This window comes from Heterocephalus glaber, unplaced genomic scaffold (assembly GCF_053883595.1).
Source record: "Heterocephalus glaber isolate CG9 unplaced genomic scaffold, H.glaber_assembly_v1.0 deba00000738, whole genome shotgun sequence".
NCBI classification, from domain to species: Eukaryota; Metazoa; Chordata; class Mammalia; order Rodentia; family Bathyergidae; genus Heterocephalus; species Heterocephalus glaber.
The window spans coordinates 12,835,673-12,855,866 of record NW_028258161.1 but is presented as its reverse complement, the minus strand read 5'-3'; the positions used below and the strand labels follow the sequence as shown (position 1 = coordinate 12,855,866).

The 20,194-nt window shown below is 45.5% G+C and overlaps 1 long non-coding RNA gene across 1 annotated transcript in view; it reads right to left on the bottom strand.

Annotated features, from left to right (window-relative positions):
• LOC110345245 (uncharacterized) overlaps positions 1–20,179 on the bottom strand; it is a 29,219-nt gene extending 9,040 nt beyond the window's left edge. Inside the window, exons 1-2 of the long non-coding RNA XR_002388439.2 lie at positions 7,820–20,179; positions 7,064–7,217 (exon numbers count right to left, since the gene is read on the bottom strand). This is a non-coding gene — a long non-coding RNA (uncharacterized LOC110345245). The remainder of the gene's footprint in view (positions 1–7,063; positions 7,218–7,819) is intronic.
• Positions 20,180–20,194: the final 15 nt, after the last annotated feature.

Below are 20,194 nucleotides of genomic sequence, written 5' to 3'. Positions count from 1 at the left end.
AAGAGACGTTCAAGCCCACATAACTTTCCCCCAGGCTGCTGAACAGGGGCCTGCTCTCCTGGGATAGGAATAAGGAAGAATTTTGGGAATGCTTCAGGCCATTAAAGGGAAGCCATACAATTAGGGAAAATATAAGATGGTGTCTTTATTTATGCTTTTTTGTATGAGAATAAGAGCTTTCTACCAATAACAGGGCCAACTTCAATGTGCGATAGACAGGCAATAATGACACAGATGGATCTCACAGATGTGAGCACGAAAGAAGCCAGATGCATGAGTACTTAGGATAAGATTGCGTGTCTGTGCACTTCAAAAGCAGACAAAACACAAACTAATCCATGCATCTGGGGGTCAGAAGACTGGACACCCCAGAATGGACCACCAGGGAGCCTTCTGAGTGCTTGGTCTGGGTGATGCTTACACTGCATATAATGTGTAAGCAGTCATTCAGTTATATAAGAACTCTATACTTTATTGCGTGTCAGTACAGATCAATGAAAGGTGTTTAAAGTGCAGTGCATAAGTGTATTAGCTTCCTATCGCTGCTGTAACAAATTAGCACAAATTTAGTGGCTCAAAACAATGTAAATTTATCAACTTATAGTTCTGGAAGACAAAAAATGTACCACAATGTGCCAACAGGGCTGTGTCCCTTCTAGGGACTGCAGGGGAGGACACCAGTTCTCTGCCTTTCCAGGTGTTAGAAGTCACTTTCACTGTTTGGCTCATGGGCGCGTCCTGAGTCACTTGGACCCCTTGCTTTGGGCATTACACCACCGAAGTGGAGGGCACAGTGTCTCTCTTCTCTAAGGGCTCTTGTGACCTCAGGCCCCGCCTGGTGAGCAACCTCGGCACCTCAAGACACTTAATTTGGTCTCGCCTACAAATCCTTTCTGCCATGTAAGGTAGCCTGTTCCCAGTTCTGGGGACCAGGACATGGACATCTCTGGGGACATTACTCAGCCTATCGTGATAAGATTACGTGAAGGACAAGGTCCTCATACAGGAAGGATGCTCCCTCCAGACTAAATCAGGCCAATGAATGTACTAGGACTATTAATGTTAGCTGCTGTTGGAAGACACAAACCCCAAAATCGCCATGGCTTTATACAATTAATCGAGGGCCAGCATCTCCAAAGTATCCTTGGATAGAATTTAGCTTTTTTTTGGTACCGGGGATCAAACTTGGGACCTTCCGCTTGTGAGGCAAGCAGCAGAACCACTCAGCTAAATCCCTGGCCTGGATAGAATTTAGCTTTGATGGGAAATTTTTTTCACATTTTCTCTACTCTTATCATTTTCTTTAATAAGTGCAGCCAATAAATCACATCAGTGTTATCAGTCTATAATGCTAACACCAGTAGAAATCACAGATATTTTCACATCAGCTTCATTAGCGTTGTTGCGTCTCTAACAAAGTATGTATAATGTTATGATTTTAGATTTTAATTCCTGTACTTCCATACATATTTTTCCATTTAAAAACATTTTTGAGACATGTCCCCCAGTGTACACCCATACAGATACAAAGCTAGTTAAAAACCCATGCAACGTGGGCTTCCTTTTTGTTCCTGAAAATTTTGGTACAGATTTCATGTTCCTCCTGCCCTGAAGCCACCCCCCATCTGGATCCCAGGGCATTTGTGTGAACCCAGCAGGCCTCACTGGTGCTGGCTTCTTGCTGAGCTCAGTACCCAGGACTGAAAGCTTCCCCAGGTTCTCTGAAGGATGAGGATTCCAGAGAAAAACCTTGGGGCAGAGCCTTCTCAATTCTTCAGGGAATTATTTATGTGACACACGGCCATTAGGAACTAAGGAAACAAAGCTACTTTCCTACATTTTCCCAGGGTGCAAGGCTGAAGAGCCAGCTGATGGGCGCAGCACCTAACGCTTGGCCAGTTCGTTAGCTTTACCACTCTCCTAAGCTAATTCTAATTCCACCCTTATTTCTCACCCTAAGCCAGACAAGAACTTCCTCACATTTTTCTTCCTGATGTGAAGGGAACAAAATCCTACAGCTTGTTGCTGCAACTGTGCTGCAGTTTTTATCTTTCTTTGAGTCCTGCCAGTAAATCCAGTTGGGATCTTAGACACCTCCACTACCTCTTCCTGGCCTGGCTCCCTTCTCCCAGAGGCACAGCCCTGCGGGGCAGCACAAGCTGCCGAATTTCCAGACTTGTCACCGGCCAGTCACCAGCCTCCTCTCTCTGCCCATCACATCTCTGCCTTTGACCCCCGAACGCTCTTCCACCACAGTTGCCAGTCGCTGAGGCTGGAATGTGTCCCTGCAAAAAGCAATGGGGTCAGGAGGCAGGAATTCACGAGAGGTCATTCCCCTTGGGGGCTCTGCTCTCGCGAATGGTCAGTGCCATGACTGTGGGAGTGGGCTTGGTAGAAAATGGTGAATTCCGGTTTCTCTTTCTCTCTCTCTCTCCACCATGGAGTGACACAGCAAGAAGGTCCTTGCCAGAACAGCGCTTTGATTTTGGACTTCCCAGCTGCCACAACTGGGAGAAACACATTCTCTTCTTTGCAAGTTTCCCGGTCCCTGGCATTCTGTGGCAATAGCACAAAACAGACTGACAGTGTGGTCCTTCCTCGTCCCCATACGGTTTCCCATCTGAGAGCGGACAGTGGAGACTCTGTCAGGGCCGCTCACTGGAAAGGCTTCACTCCCAAGTTCTCCTTTCCTGTAGAGGCCCGAAGTCCTCCAGAGGACCCAGAAAAAGAGGTGCTTTACCCACCCACACCTGGTGGTTCCAGGGTCCCACTGGTTTGGGCCACTCTTTGTCCAAATAACTGTCTTTCTCCCTTCACGCTGCAAAAATTCTGCTCACCACGCTCCACAGAGAGTGTGAGGAAGTAACAGAGCCAACTTAACCCCAACTGCGATGCTGGGACCGCTCAGTCCCCCCAGCTAGGGGAGTACGAAAGACCCTGGATGGAGCTGGGTGTCCTCATGCTAGCTCGCACCAGGTGGACTGACACAGAGTCCTGTCCTCCTCCTCGTGAGTTCAGGGGGAACCTGCTTCTCTGTGACCTCCCCAACAGAGTCCCCACAGCCCCCACTCCCAGGCCAGTCTCCCTGTGGTGCTGCCAGGTGGCCTGTGGTCCTTCAGGGGTAGCTGCTGCTCACCAGCTTCACGGCCTCTAAAACCAGGAGATCCCTGCCGTGCTGGGCAGCCGCCCCATACCTGGAGACACATGTGCTCTGGAAATGGAGCTGCCTGCACACCACACACCCACTTCTTCCTGTCCCCTGTAGCTAACCGGTGGCAGCCTTCTTTTTCTTTTGGGGATTCTGAGGATTGAAACCAAGGCCTCTGCACTGAGCTACATCCCCAGTGCTTTTTAAACATTTTTATTTTGGGACAAAGCCTCACTACCTCACTAAATTGCCCAGGCTGGGGTTGAATTTGCAATCCTTCTGCCCCCAAGAGTGTTGGGGTTACACCACCATGCCCACCTCAATGCCATGCTGTCCAACAGTACATCTGTCAGCACACTCAGAACTCCCGGGTTTCTAGCCAACATGTTTCCTTCTTTCCCTCAAGTGAGGCTCCCCATGGCTTGCCCAGCTAGACATTCTGTGACTTGGTGGCACCTTTGTGTGCTTCTCAGTGGTGCGAAGGTGTTATGGCTTGTAACTAGATGTCCCCACAAAGCCTCGTGTGCTCATAGGTGGGGCTTTGGGAGTGACTAGATCATGGGTGTGTGATACTGGATTGGTCCACCGGTGGGTTTAGCATGGTTCTGGGTGTGGGTGACGGACTAACTGAAGAGGGAAGACCCACCTGGGTGTGGATGGCACCAACCAGGCTTGTAGCCTGGATGGAATAAAAAACCAAAGAAGGAAGTCATGTTCTTCCTGCCTGCCCTGCCATGGACTGTTTCTCCTCTGCCCTGCCCCTTTTTCATGTCACCCTGCTTTGGAGCCAGCTGAGTTGGACTGAAACCTCTACACACTCTGTGCTAAGATAAACCTTTCCTCCTTTAACTTGTGAGTGTTGAGTATTTTGTCCCAGCAACAAAAAAGTAACTAAGACAGAAGGAAAATCTGAGGCAGGACACGAATGCACCACAGACCACAGGCCTCCTCAGCAGGCCTGGGCAGCCAGGCAGGTGTGCACCTCCATGCAGGAGGAACTGAGGACCAGTGGAGCAGCTGGAGGTTCCAAGACCAGCAATGCAGAGAATACAAAGGAGATGCATCTGTTTCTTGCCCCAATGAAGTACCACAAGCTGGATGGCTTGTTACCAAAATGGTCTCAGTTCTTGAGGCTGCAAATATGAAATCAAGATCCAGCAGGCTTAATTCCTTTCTGGAGTTTTTTGGAAGAATCTGTTGCATGATGCTGTCCTGGCTCCTGGTGGTTGTCTCAATCCTCAGTGATCGCTGGCTGGTAGCAGCATCACCCCGATTCCTGCCACTACTATCCTAAGCCCTTCTACCTCTGCGTCTCTGGGTCTAAATGTCCCCCTTCTTATAAGGACACTGGTCCTATTGTGTTTAGAGTCTGCTCTAATCCAGTGTAACCTCATCTAAATTTGACCAGACCTGCAAAGACTCTAGTTCCAAATAAAGTCACATTCACATGTTTCCAGTGGAATTTTACGGGAACATCATTCAACCCAGCAGCAGTAGGGGGGCCAGTGTGAGAAGGAGGAGAGAAGAGAGCAAGGAATGGTGAGGAGGCAGGCAGAAAAAATAAGGCCAAGAGGAAAGGTGTGAGGCTGTTAAGGTGTAAATCTGATGTGTTCCCTCAGACTTGTGTGTTGAGGGCTTGATGCCTAGTGCAACAATGCTCAGAGAACTGTATACTGAGAGGTTCGTGGCAGGAAACATCCAAATTCTCAGGTAAATGGTGCAAGGAAAATGTTCTTGCCCCTCCCCAAAGAGAAAAGAGCCCTGCTCCCCACACATTCCCCAGGTGCTGCCTGGACAGAGCTGCTCTGGGCCAGCAGCAGCTGGTGGACAGGGTACCCGCCATGGGCATCAGTGGGCCCCCAAAATAAGAAGCTAAGCCAGTCTGGGCCCATGGAGCTGGTCCTGGAAATGCACATCCCCGGTGCGGGCCCCAGGCCCTGTGCTCCACACACCCAGCCCACCACCAGCACCCTCCTCTTCCTCACCTGTGCCACGGCGCAGAAGGGATGCTCAGCAGAGTTTTGAGGCCCACTCTGCACCGCTGCTGCCCTATGCCATTTCCCCTCTGTGGCTGGCACTGTGCCCACACCTTGCTGTTGGAGGCAGTCCCCTGGCTCTGCTCCCGTGCTCCCCATTCCTCAGGGGCTGCCTGCCCTCCAGCAGCTCCCTGGGCCATGTGTCTCCCCAACTTCTGCTCCTTCCTGGCCTTTCTCTTATTGCTGCTGGGATGTTTCTGACTCAAGGATCCTCCTTGCCCATCTTCTGGGACTGTGACACCTGACAACCATGCAGGGTGGGCACGCTCCCATTGTCCCCCAGGTAAGCACAGAGCTCACCTTCGCTCCCTGGACCTGCTGCTCCCTGGCTGGCACCTCGGTGTGTGCCCTTCCCTTAGTCCTCGACCCCCACAGTCACCTGCCAACTGGTCCCCTCCAGCCCATCCACACTCAGCATCCAGGATGAGCTCTTGAAAACACATCAATTACTTCATTTTAACCAATCTTTACATTATCTTGAGACTTCTTTTGGTACTGGGGATTGAACTCAGGACCTTGCCCTTGCCAGGCAGGTTCGGTGCCACTGAGCTAAATCCCCAGCTATCTTGATATCTTGGATTTCCCTTTGCCAAACAGACTTTTCTCAGTCTGGTTCTAGCAGGCTGTGTGTGTGTGTGTGTGTGTGTGTGTGTGTGTGTGTGTGTGTTGCTGGGAATTGAACCCAGGGCCTTCACAATAAGCTACATCTCCAGCCCTTTTTTAATTTTTATTTTGAGGTAGGGTCTCATTAACTTGCTCAGTTGTTCAAGCTAGGATCAAATTTACATGCTTCCTGCCTCAGCCTCCCAGACTGCTGGGACTATAGGTGTGCACCATGCCTGGCTCAGCCAAGCTTTTAAAACCTCGAGTCCCTCACTCATATATGTAGGCACACTCACACTCACGTCTACCTGTGTGCTCTGGCCACCTCCACCCATTCAGTCACACATGCATCTGCATGTGTCATCTGCAGAAGGCCGGAATTTGTACCTGGAATATCGCACTGGCACCTGATTCCATTTTCTAAGCATACCACATACATGTCTCTGTGGCTTTGCTCCTATCTTCCCCTCTGTTGGGTCTGTCTTTCTCCTTTTTACTGTAGCATAGTCCTATCTTCTTTCTTTGAGATCTGGCTTGACAGCTCCACCTCCATGAAACTCCCCTTCCAGGCAGAGTAAGTGGCCCACGGTGTCTCTTTTGCCCGCCATGCATCACTAATGTGCGAGGCCAGGCAGGAGCCAGTGCCTCTGGTGATGGGGTGAGGGCCCCAGCACTCGGCTGGGCCAGGTGTGTCTGTCTCTCCTAGGGACTCCCAGTCCCCAGAGCCACAGAGCTGCGCATGGCCACAGACAACAATCTGGGGGTACATCAGGCCCCGGCCCTGGCTGGGTGGCATCCCCAGGAAAGCAGGAGTTGCTCAGTGTCCCGGATTGCTACTGAAACTTGCAACACAGCTATTACATAACCAAGGAAACTGGGCCACCCCTCCCACTTGGTGTGAGAAACGGGGAGGCGGAGTCAGGAGGGAATCACCTGGGGGTGCACAAGGACCTGCTTCCCAGCCTCCCACCCCAATGTCTCCTGGGGGCCAGGCCTTGGGGCTGTGGCTCACCCCCAGTGCGCACTGGACCTCCCTGGGGAGGAGGATAAAGGATGGAGCACAGCGGGTTCTCTCTTCCGGTCGGTGCGGGTGACATTCTCCGGCTGTCCCTGCTGTGCAGGAACATCTGCAGTCCGGAGACTTCTGCAAAACTTTGACACAAAACCCTCGCAGCAATTCTATTTCTTAGAGGATTCCAGTAAGGCTTAGATAGTTTACTTTCCCTTTTTTTTCCCCCCTCTTCCCGTTTAAAGAACCAAGTATTTGGGAAATTACCTCACAGAGTCGTGCCACCAACACCAAATGAGAACCATCTGTACAGATAAAACAGTTAGGAGCTTTTGTGGCACAGCGGGCCGAGATGTGTAGCTCATTCAGTCTCAGAGGGGACACTTTATTCCTGAGTTTCTTTTTTTTCTTCTTTTTTTCCCTAACACAGAAGAGGGCTCAGTCAGCTCATAGGAAACAGGAAGGAACCCGTTGTTTTAAATAGCAGACAGCAGAGAATTGACCCATTATGGCCTGTTCATTCAGCCAGTGACAGGCAGGAGGCAGACCGCTCGCCCCCGCATTCCCAAGATGCCAGGCAAGGGGCACAGCCAGGCCTTGCTCAGATGCTGGGAGAATCCAGTTCAGGCCCTTTCAAAGGGAACTGGTGAAGCCCTGGGCTTTTATTTTACTAGAGACTTGACTACACTGCTGTCTTTGAAAAAAAATAAGGCAAAAACAAAGCTCCAGTAAAAACTTACAAGAATACCTGGAAGTCAGACAACATCCTGTGTTTCCCTCCCTACCCCACTCTACTCCGAGTGCCTGCTTATCTTGGCAACAGCCGCTTTTCACTTTTCTGGGCTCTAGAACAGCTGGCCTAGCGGTGGCGTCTGTGTGGCCCAGAGTCCCATAAAAAGGCAAAGGCATGCAGAGAACCCCCCGACCCACCTCCCCGCACCCCACCCGGTGCTACTGGGCCCCAGAGCCCAAAGGTTAAAGACCTTAAATTCGCCACTGTGAGAACCAAGCAACAAACCCTACCTGAAGCTGTCTTGAGTCTGAACATCACGTTGTGCAAGTGCTTCGCGCTGTTTCAGATGTTCAGATCAGGACACCGGCATGGGATGGAACGCGGGGAGGAGGACGAAGCCTCGCCTTGCCGTGGTTCACCTCGCCCTCCGCGGGCTGCGTCTCCTCTGTCGGAGCAGAACCAGGGCCACCCAATTTCCAACAGATGAACCTTGGAACTGACCCTCCTGTCTCCACCCAAGCCTCTGTCGCTGTGACCATCCACAACACAGCCTCGCGCTCCTGCCGTCCTCACCAGGCCGTCCCTGCCCTCTTCGGACAGCGGCAGGGCCTGGGAGGACCCCGCGCATGGCGTCTGCCACCCAGTCTCCGCAGCTCTCCAAGCCTCTGCCTTCCGATTTTGACCTAACACTGAAGGTGCCTCCCGTCACAAGAGGAGAGGCGGGGACACTCTTCGGAGCGTTCCCCTGACTCCGCGGCTCAGTACAGCCCTGGACACCACAGCAGTGGCAGGTGTGGCGTCTTCAAGTGAAAACTTCCCAGTCGCTGCCCCTTCCGAGGGCCCTGAACGGACTCAGAAGGCGACCCCGGACCGGAGGTGTGCATGGGGAGAAGCCTGCACCTTCTTCTCTTCCGAGCTGTTCTCATACACAGCCGTTTCGTACGCCTGCAGGTGTCAGGCGGAAGGGATCTCGGCCCAGAGGAAGCCTTAGAGCGACTGTATACCTTACTGTCTGACTCGGGACACTGTTGAGAGGGAAAGGGAGAAACTAATCATCACGCCAGGAGATGTGGACACGGTGACCGTTCTGGGCACTCTGCGAACTGTGAGCTCTAAACTGGAGCAGGTTCGAGTGCTGGGCACGCATTTGGTTTGTTGATAACACAATACTCAGGGACCTGGGGCCCAACAGGCCAAAGAGCTTGGAGAGGGTAAGGCAGGTGAGAGACTAAGGGAGTGGCTGCGGGAACGCTGTCTCTCCAGACGCCATGGCCGGGCCACGTGGCAGTGGGGACAGAATCAGCTCATCCCAGAAAGAGACTCCGGGAAACCCGGGCTCCTTTTCTTGTCTGAGTTACCGATTGTTCTCAGCAACAAACTGAGTTCTACTGACTTCTTTTCTACCCACAAGAGACAGCAGAGGCCCGAGTCCTAGGTTAGGATCACAGACCCGCTGTCCTGCTGCAGGTCTGAGCCCCAGGTCTGCAGCGCTCACTTGTCCTTGGCTTCCTGACCACGCCCCGCAGGACCCATCCTCCTGCGCCCCCACTTACAGAGAGTGACAGTCAAGCTCCAGCTGAGGCCCCACCCGAGCCAGGCTGAAGGATGAGAACAGGCCTCCGGCCAGGCCCCACCAGGGGTCCTGGGCAGACAGGCACAGGCAGGCGGGGTTCTGTGAGAGGACTGCCTCCGTTTCCAGAGGCAAGATCATCTGAAGGAACCTATTTTCACTTTGTTTTTACTTCTCAGACCCAAAAGAATTTACAAAGTCTTTATAAGAATAAAAAGTTTCAGGGCCAGGAATTTAGCTCAGTGGTTCTACCGTCTGAAGTGCAAGGTCCCAAGTCCGATCCCTGGTACCAAAAAAAAAAAAAAATACAAAGTTTCTTAACTTTTTTAAATAAAAAAATCCTTAATGGAAATTTCTTATTTCACCTAAAAATTGGAAATATTTTGATTTGCTTAAAAAAGAAGTTACCCCTTTCTGGGATGGAAACTCTCAATTGGTCTATAAAATAATATTCTGTAACAGTCTTTATCCTCACTGCTAAATAAAAATTATATTGGAATTATATGGCAATGATCCAAAATGAGTAAAAGATAATATTATTCTTCCAGACACAAGGTACACTGGATAGAGGATTCAAGAGAAGTCATTTATAAATCACACTTGAAGGGAAAACAATCCTCTATGTGACTCTAAAAAGAAATGAGAAACCAGATTTTTTTTATATTATGTAAATTTTCTAATTGAATAAATAGCTTAGAACTTAAAATCAAGTTATTCTTTGGAACTAATTCTCTTATTTTCACTATTTGTCTTTCTTTTCTCTGAGTAAAGTTATTATTAGTGGACTATTTCTTACAGATGATGATCTCCCAAAAGGCAAAGATTTTTCTTTGTTTATATTTTTGCTTCTGTAAAGGCGTTCAATAACTCTTTGATAACTATGTAATGAAAAGGCATGCTAAACATCAAGTTATGATAATACATACAAATGGCTAAATTTTCTCCACCATCTCAGATGAACTAAGAAGAAAAAATCGAATAATTTTCTACTTACAAGAATTACAGGACCAGGGATTTAGCTCAGTGGCACTGTGTCTGCCCTGCAAGCGCAAGGTCCTGAGTTTGATCCCTGGTACCAAAAAAAGTAAAAAAAAGAATTACATCTAGAGCAAAATGGCACAAAAGTAAATAATAAGAAAAATAAGAAACATAAAGAAAAAAAGAATTAACAATATTAATACCTCAAAAGTAGAATGTAAAATAAATCATTAAACCAAAGTGATGATTTTATATTATCAGAAATGAAGGGCTGGGGATTTAGCTCAGTGGTTTCGCCGCCTGCTGCGCAAGCACAAGGACCCGAGTTCGATCCCCAGTACCAAAAAAAAAAAGAAATGAAATCAACTGAATTTGCCACAGAATTTTTTGTAGATTTTGGAGGGATTTTTAGGAACATGCCAAAATGCCATTTTGGGATTTATTTGTCCAACCCATTGCCCTCTTAGCAAAATAATCTAAAAGAGTTTATTTTCAAATATGGAAACAAATTGTATAGAATTAGAAAATCTAGAAATACATAAAATATTGTCAGAAACACAATTGACGTAGGATGTTTTTCATGGATTGTCATGGGCCGAGCCTGAAGATGGCCCTTTTTCTCTTCCCTACTGCCTTTCTCCTCCATAGATTAGCGAGTCAAACAGACACAGTCAGTTATATTATGTATCTTTGTTCCCTTTCTGCTCATGCCTCCATCATGAGACAATCATGTTCAGCCTAGGCCATGTGGGCCACATGGCACTAGTTACCTGCCTTCCTACACTATAAATAAAGAGCACACTGAATGCCAGGCAGCCATTAGCTCATCAGGCTATGGTCCCACCTGGTCCCAGCTATAAAGTATAAGTTTGGTACATATCCTTCTTTTTTGTTATTCTTCAATATTCTTCATCTCCCACCGCTATCCCCAGCTTCAGACCCTACGCTGTGCAGGTCACAGCAATGGATCTATAATGCACCAGTAGTACATAAAGTAAATTAAATGATAGGAGATTTGGATGATAATAATGAGTTATATGATGGTGAGTTCTGCTTCTGGTTAGGATGTAAAAAGGATGCAAGAAATCCTCATTCTGACCCTAACATCCAAAACAGCTTAAATAAGCTATAAAAAGAACAGGAAGAAATTTAGTTTCTTTTTAACCTTATAGGAGCAATGAGGATTCAAACTAACCTAAATGAATTCATCTCAAGCTATCTGTAGGAGGTAAGATACCTGCAGCATTTTTTACCCCTAGTCTTTGGTAAAGTATTAAAAGGAGGAAGACTTTTACAGCTGAGGGTGGTGAAACCCTAAAAATCTTTTAACAACCATGCAGGGACTGGCATGACAGATTCAAATTCTAAATTGTTCTAGGCTCAGAGGCTGGACATTCCCATCTACTGCTGTTTTCCCACAAACTGCACTGAATTCTCAAGGGCAGTCTGCCAAAGGCTGCAGATGAGGCAGGAGGGCTGGGAGAGTTACTGCCTGAGTGCTGGAGTCCATCGGGCTCAAGGGAGCCAAGCTATGATGGAGGGGAACAGAGTAAGGAACCTGAGAAAAACCAATAGAGGCTCTCCCAGCTTTCAGAGCATGGCTCTGAATGAAGGCAAGAAGAAGAGCTAGAAGAAACTGCTCCAGGAATTCTGGGCAGATAATGATCTTCCTAGGTAAAAAAGAACTTGGACAATACCAGAAAACAATTCAAAATGCTGGTGGTAGTTAATCTACAGGGAGGGAGGGAGAGAGAAAGAAAGAAAGAGAGGGAGATGCTTTGTAGTTTGGAAAGTTGGCAGCTCAGTTGTAAAGAACAAAGAATTCTCCAGAATTTTACCAACACTCAGCTTCCAAGCAAAGTCCTGATTATATCCTCAAAGCTTTTGTAGCTATTGGTCAATCAAATTCAAATAAAGCTGTAATAAAATCAAGACCCAACCACAAACATATTAACTCCTTATTAAAAGTAATTATTATTTACTCTCTAGTGCTCTTTTATACAAAATGACTAACATTGATCAAAACTTACAAGACACTTGAAGCATGAAAATGTTATTTGCAATCAAGAGTACAAACAGTCAATAGAACAAGTCTGATCATTTCTGATCCAGATTTTGGAATTATTAGACAAGGATTTTTAAATAACAGTGATAGAAATGCTGAAAAATTTAATGGGGAAAGAAGAAAATATGCACAAAGACACAAAGAACTTCCAGGGACATGAAAACAAATCAAAGAGAAATGTAAGAAAGAAAAAGATGCAATATTAGAAATAAAAAACTCAACTGATGGGCTTAATGGAAGACAGGATTCAAAAAGGGATTACTAAACATATAGATGGGTCAATAGAAATTTTTCAAATGGGAATAAAAAGGAAAAAACAAGTGGAAAAAAACAGAACAAAAAACTTGAGATCTGTGAGAAAATATCAAATACCTTAATGTGTTTGTACTTTGAGTCCCCAAAGAAGAACAAGGAAGGAAGTGGAAATAATTTTGAAGAGACAATGAGCCCAAACCTTCCAAATCAATCCAAGAAACTCAGCAAACCCCAAGCCAGATGAATTAAAAGAAACCCATACCAAGGCACATCATGGCAAACTACTGAAAATCAGATATAGAAAGCAAACCTTAAGAGCAACAGGAGAAAATGTACATGCTATTTCTCACCAAAAACAATGGAGGCAAAGAACAATAGAATGCTATCTTTATTAAGGTTCTGCAGGAAAAAAAATTGTTGGTCTAGGGGCATAGCTCAGTGATAGAACACATGCCTAGCATTTCCGAGGTCCTGGGTTTGATACCATAGAGAAGAAGGGTTATATTTTCTGGAAAAAAAATGACACACCAGGTAGAAAACTAGATCCACAGGAAGAAATTAAGAGCAGCAAAATGGGTAAAACAAGGGCAAATAGTTATTATAAAACACTTTATTATGTACTAATATGTGTATTCTCATGTGATTTTTTGAAAGATACTGACAGTTTAAAGACTATTTTTAAAATACTTTAAAATATTACTATTTTTAAAATGTGTTGAATTTTACAACATAAGGCAACAAGAGCACATCCCATGGGAAACAGTAAATGGAATTCTTACACAGCTCACAAATAGTATCATATTATTTTAAAGTATTAAAAAGTAGACATAAGCAACCACTAAAAGAAATAACACAAAGTACAGCAAAACTCAATAGAGGAAACAAAATACAATCCAAAAAATACACAGTTCACTCTTCTCTCCCATCCCCTGACAAAGGCAGGAAACAAAGGAATAAAGAACCAGTCAAGTAAAAACCAATTCAAGTGAGAAACATAAATCCAACCATACTGTGTAATAATTATGCTGAATGCAAATGAGCTAAACATTTCAATTACGTTTCAGAGTTCGACAGATTGTATAAAAAGGCAAGGCAAAACCTATACTGTGAAGAATAAAGACAGGCTTAAAGTAAAGGGTGGGGAGAAATACCATGCAAATATTAAGCATGAAAGAGTTGGTATGACTATATCAGTATCAAAAAAAGTATACTTTAAGACAAAAAGCATTACTAGAGATAAAGTAGGTCATTTCATAATAACAAAAAATTAATTCATCGAGAAGAAATGTATATGCAACTTATAAAGTCTTCAGAATACATTTTTTAAAAATTAAAAGTATTAAAGGGAGAAATAAAGCCAGAAGTATAGAGAAAGATTTTTAACACCCTTCTATCAATTATTGATGGAACAATGCTAGTCAAGAAATAGAAGATTTGAACAATATCTTCAATTTCCTATTTGACACTTACAGTACACAACTCCCAGACTACAGTGTAGTTTCTTTTTAAGAGCACGTGAAGCTTTCACCCAGAGAGACCATATGTTGGGCAGTGAAAAGGCCTGCCTACACATCAAAGGATAGAAATAATAAAAACCAATCAAATGGTAATTAATGAAAATAAACCTCTCATTAAAATTTCAGTCAGAAATGCTCCAGTCTGTATTCTCTGATCACAATATGATAAAAACCAAGTCAGTTCGTTAGACAAAAATAATGATTATTCAAATCTTAAACACTTGGATGTTTAAAAATATTCTTCCAAGAAGCAATGATTCAAGAAGAAAGTTAAAAACATAATTAGAGGCTATTTTAGAAAAAGCAAAACAAAAACAAAAAACAATGAGACCACTACTGAAACCTTAAAAACATTAAACTCAAAGGGAATATCGTAGCCCCAAATATTTTTATTATTTAAAAAAGGACATAAATTAAAATGAAAGCACACAGCAGAAAAAACAAACTAGTGGAAAAATGGGTTGAATGCATACAAACTTGGTTCCATGACAAGAAACAAAATTGAAAATTGTTTGGTAAATAAAAAAAAAGAAAACAGAATTGAACATAAAATGTAAATTAAAAAATAAGGAAGCAGGGCCAGGGATTTAGCTCAGTGGTTCCACCATCTGCCTCAAAAGCGCAAGGTCCCGAGTTCAATTCCTGGTACCAAAATAAAATAAAATAAAATAAAATACAGAAGCGGTAAACATCAGAAGTCAATGGAGATTAAATCTATATGCAGTTCTAGGGTGACAGATTTGGAATCCTCATTTTACAAATGCTTTCCCAGTAAACACAAACAGCCAGGATGGATGCAAAAAGCTGTGGGGAGCCTGGAGACAGTGAAACTGAGCAAGACCTGCAGAATATGCTCACTGTGCAGATGGGCTGAGGGGAGGATTTCTACAGACTGCCAAAGGGATGATGTGCATCACACTTTTTCAGGAAGTACAGAAGAATGGGAGAAAAGCTATTTAATTTATAAATCTCAGAACCCTGACACCAACATCTAATGAAGGTGGAAAGCAAAAGTGAGAAGGAAGGGCAGACAACATGTTGCCCAAGGGCGGTAGGACTTGCTGAGACCATGGACCACGTGAAGCCCAGATCTAACGGTGCTGGACAGAGGCAGAGGAAACAGCGAGATTAAAAAGCAACGGGTCACACACAAGTAGGCTTCAGTCGCTTCCATTTTTTAGCAAATGTGTTTTTACAAAATAAATACGGAGTGCTTTTGCAATTTTTCAAACATAACATTTATCAATAAGTATTTGAAATAATTATAAAAATAAACACATAGAGCATCATATGGAGAGCATGTCAAAACAACCTTTAATGAGAGATCCCCTTGGCAACACCCATGCACACTGTGATAGACGGGCTTTCGCCGAGAGTGAAGAGGAGGACTGACAGAAACCCTAAACATTTCTGGAAACAATTCTTTGTAGTAGTGTCTTGCACCTGAGTTGAAGGTCCACCATGAAGCATGTAAGCAGCTAGCCAAGAGGGATTATCATTTATGGTGCGCCATTACCAGAACAAAACTGTATTTGTAAGCTCACACTTATATGCATAGCCGCAAAAGTTCTAATTATAAAATCTCCAGAAAAAGGTGTTGCCACCCTGCCGTGACACTCACCTCTGGGTAAAGACATAACTTCCCCTCCTCAGCATCCCCTTCCCAGGTCAGGGCCAGCTCTGGATGGATCAGTGACAACTTGCTGTTAAACCCAGAGCTCCTGCACTGCTTTCTCTCGGGCCCTGTGTTCTTTCAGTTCTGCTGCTCCCAAATCAGTCATCACTTATTATCATTTTTGCTTTCAGGTGCCTCTTTGAGTCTTCTGGCAGACTAACCTCCTTTACAGCTGGATGGAGCCTTGGGACTAGGTTCTGGACAACTGGATATTAACAGAAATGATGTGCAATCTCTAGATGCCATTAAAGAAGGAGGCAGCCCTTTCTTTGCCTTTCGTCCTTTCTGCTGGCTGGAATACAGACATGCTGGTTGAAGCTGAAGCAGTCATCTTGCACCATGAAGTAAATATGGGAAATGGAACTCAACCCAGAAAAGTACAAAACACAAGGAACTCCAAGAGCTAATCTTGGATAAGCACAGTTTGCCCACAACTGTGTGAATCTGAAGTCACCGAAGAGAAGAGGTGATAGGGTATGGGCTCTGCTCTGTCATGCTCAGTTGAAGGTTCTCTCCTGCCCTCTAGAAAACCTCAGCATCCCAGGGGTACTTAAATTCCTCTTTGCTAAGGTTCCTCTAAACAATGTCTGTATGGTGGCTAATCTTGATTGTCAACCTGATTGGCCTGAAAGATCCTTATGGGATTAGTAAAGCACACTTCTGGGTATGTTTGAGTGGGTCATGAGGGCATGACCTTGGGGATTATATCTGGTCCCCAGCCCTTTCCTCTCTGACTCTTCCCCTGCTTTCTGCTTCCAGATGTCATGAGTTGAGCAGCTTTTCTTCACTATGCCCTTCCACCATGATGTTTCTGCCTTGAATCCAGTCAACCATGGACTGATACCTCTGAAACCATGAGCCAAATAAACCTCTTCTCCTTCGAGCTGTAGCATGTGTTTCAGAAACAGGAAAGCTGACCAATACCAAAAAACTGATATAGGGTTATGAAGCCATTGCTGAGTATAAGTGATGTCATTCAGAAGCCTTTGGAACTGGTTTGTGGGAAAAATTTGAAAAGATTTGTAGATGCAATCTAGTGACGCCCCAGAGTGTAGTACGCAGTTTGGTAGACAACTCTGGTGGAAACTCAGAAGACCAGGATGCTGATACGAGTGAAAACAGTAAAGACTGTGTTTATAAACTTTCAGATGGGAATGGGGACTCTATCAGAAAGTGGAATACAGGCCATGTGTCTTACATTTGGGCAAAGAATTCGTCTACATTTTGTCATTGTCTGGACTTTGCAGAAAGCTAAGTTTAAAGGTAATAAACTAATGAATTTGGTGGAAGAAATTTCAGGGCAGCCCAATGTTCAAGCTGTGGCATGGGTACTATTGGCTGCTTTAGCTAGATTTATAGTGGCAATCAGAAGCAAACACCAGAGCCAAAATATTTGTAAAGCTTAGACTTTGGTCAGAAAAGAAGTGCATATAAAGTTGTGGCCAAGGAAGACGTGGTTGCTGAAGAGATTAGTGCCATTAAAAAGAGGCCAAAATACTTTGTGCTGGACACTTATAATAGGAAAGATACCTTGAGGGAATCTCAGAAATTGGCCAGACCCAACCCATTAGACGCCCAAGAGTATAAAATTGCATACTCTTTTGAAAGACTTTACTTGAGAAGAGAGCCACAGGGTAACCTCCTTTTATAGGGCCAGAGAGGGAACTGTTTCCCCAAGTTCAGTACCCAGGTATTCAGAGGCCACTGCAGCCATGGTTCAAGGGGAGACTGGCTATTGCTCACACTGGTGGAAGGCCTTGGCATTGCCCATGTAATTCTGTTTTGCAGCCATGCAGAATACAAAAGTTATGGAGTTATGGGGGCTTCCAGTCAGATTTCAAAAGAAAGCCAGAGAGGCCAGACAATGCATGATAAGGTCAAAATCCCTACTGGGAAGCTCTGAGAGGGTGATGTGTGAAGCTGTGAGAGTGAAGCTGAAGGAGCAGAGGAGACCTCAGGAAATTGGAGATGCCCAGAATATAAAAAATCTATAGAGAAACCTGCAAGCAGCAAGCAGAGAGAGCCCAAGAGAGAGGCCATGTGGGCTACAGAGTGAGGCTGCCCAAGCCCTGTACCAGAAGCTAGACATGGGGGTACAAGATGTAATGTTTGCCCTATTTCTATTCTCCTATCCCTCCCTTTTGGAGTGGAAATATTTACTCTGTGTCATTATATCTTGGGAATGTGTAACTTATTTTTTACACAGGCTCAGACTTAAGAGTATTCCTTGAGTTTGAGTGAAGATTTGGGACTTGGGCTTTTGTGCAATGCTGAGACTGTTGAGGTTTTGGGGAGGGAATTAGTACATTTTCAGTTGTATATAGGATGGTTATGTTAGGTGGAATTATGGCCTTGTTATTATCTCTATTTAAAGATTAATTATGGTTTAATGATACTCACTTGGGTGTCAAGTTGACAAAGGATGGACTAGTAATGGGGTTGTGACCTTCGGGACTATATCTGGCCTCTGATTCCTTCCTCTCTGGCTGTTTGCCTGCTCTCTGCTTCCCAGTTGCTATTAGTTTTGAAGCTTTCCTTCACAATTCCCACCATGATATTTCTGTCTTGGAGCCAGCTAACCACGGACTGAAACCTCTGGAACCATAAGCCAAAGTAAAATTCTCCTCCTTCAACTTGAATGGTCAGGTATTGACCCAGCAATAGAAAAGTTGACCAATACAGGCTGGGATGAGACACTGATCCCTGAAAGTACCAATATTATTTGCCACCTGCTCTGCATAACCAAAAGTCATTCTGCTTTGTATGATCTGCCTGACCACTTTCAACTAAACAAAAAGATGCCAAAGAAATTATGTTGGTGATAAGCCAGGCAGCTTTAACACTCTTTTCTGACCTTATCTTGGGTTAGTTTAATAACTGTCTTTGTAGATCTTATTCAGAGCTTCTCACAACTGCCAACAAATAACTTCCTTGGCTCTACATGCAAGAGATTAACATACAACTAAACTTCAGGAGCCTATGTGGGAATTGTCAATGTGGGCCAGATGTGCCCTAAAATTCCTTTAAACAAGGACACTGAATCTCTTATATGTTCCAGGAAATATAGGTCTGACACTCTTAGAAATATATTCTCCCAGTCTTGAACCCCCCCAATTCCTTGCCTCCAACATTCCTTTTGAGGGGGAGTCCTCCAGGTAGAACCACCACTGTTCTTCCCAGAACTGGGAAAAGGGAACAACACTGTGCCCCTTCTCCCCAGACTGTGGCCAGATGCTCTGGGGAGGACCCTGAGGGGCTGCAGCTGCCCAGAGCTCCCACGAAGTCTGCTGGCCTCTGGGGAGTAGGAGCAAGAAGATTCCAGACCAACTGAAGACAGAGGAAGAGGAGCCAAGCCAACTAATGAGACTCCTTCGACAGCCTCCTGAGTCTTCTCTCCTGGACTTGTGTTTCCTACTCCATGGTAGGTGGGCAGCGTGATACAGTTATCACCTCCACACCCAATAAATCTCTGGCCCCTTTGAACCTAGACAAGGTTGTTTCAAGCCTCTTTTCCATGCCCTGTGCATATCCAAAGCCTCCCTTCAAGTTTTGCTTTATTCCTTGGGAACTTTTATTGTCATGGTCATCTTTGCCTCTGCTCCTGGCATCTTTGGTTTATATCATGCTACTGAGACATGAAAGTCACACCATCCTTGATTTGCACACACATGGGGTGATGTTGAAATGCTTACATATCATGGCCTGGGCACTGAAATCAGAATGGACTCTGGCAGCTAACAGAGGGAGCCCTCCACAGTACAGCTCTGCAAACCACTCCACAAGGGCACACAGATACAAAATGTAGAAGGACAAGGGAGATCATTTGTGTTCCATCCACATAATAAATTACTAGAATTTTTACTCTTAAAAAAGTCATTTTGGCTCTCCTCCCTCAGGGACTCCTTTTCCCTCTTTGCTCACCTCCGAGACCACGAGTTGTCCTCCTTCAATTCTTCCTTGCTAGTGGCACCTCACCTTTACTCAAACAGGGGTCCTTGCTACCCAAAAATGAGCCCTCCTTCAGACACCAGGGGGCAAACCGTGAGGGCGCTAAGTGACCATGACAGTCTCATCACCCTACGCCAGGGGTGAGAGAAGACTGGGACACATGAGTCAGAGGGATCAGATCTAGCCAGTGCTCTGAAGTCTTCTAGAAGCTTCTGGAAACTATCTTCCTTCTTGGTAAAAATACGGTGACACCAAGGAAAAGCCTCCATCCCTTCCCCTCTCTGGTCTGCCTTTAGATGCAGGTCAAGAGGACCTATTTTCCAGAGCTGTACATACATGGCTGGACCAGGAGAAGAGGGCACAGATGAGGAGGTCAAAGCTGGTGCCTGGACTGCTGGGACTAGGGCGGTGCCAAACCCATCAGTGGACTGGCTTCGTAACCACACACCCTTAATCCCAGCATCACACTCTAGATCCGGCCACCTCTGAAAAAGCCCTGCCTATGACTGCATGAGGCCTTGGAGGGACACCTAGACACTGCCATAGCAGACGTCATGTGGAGTGCTGGGTAACGACCCTTCACTTGTGTGACTGGACACCTCTCCTCTCCCCTTCCCCCCTCCCGTCCCCTCGCTCCTCTTCCTCCTCCTCTTCCTC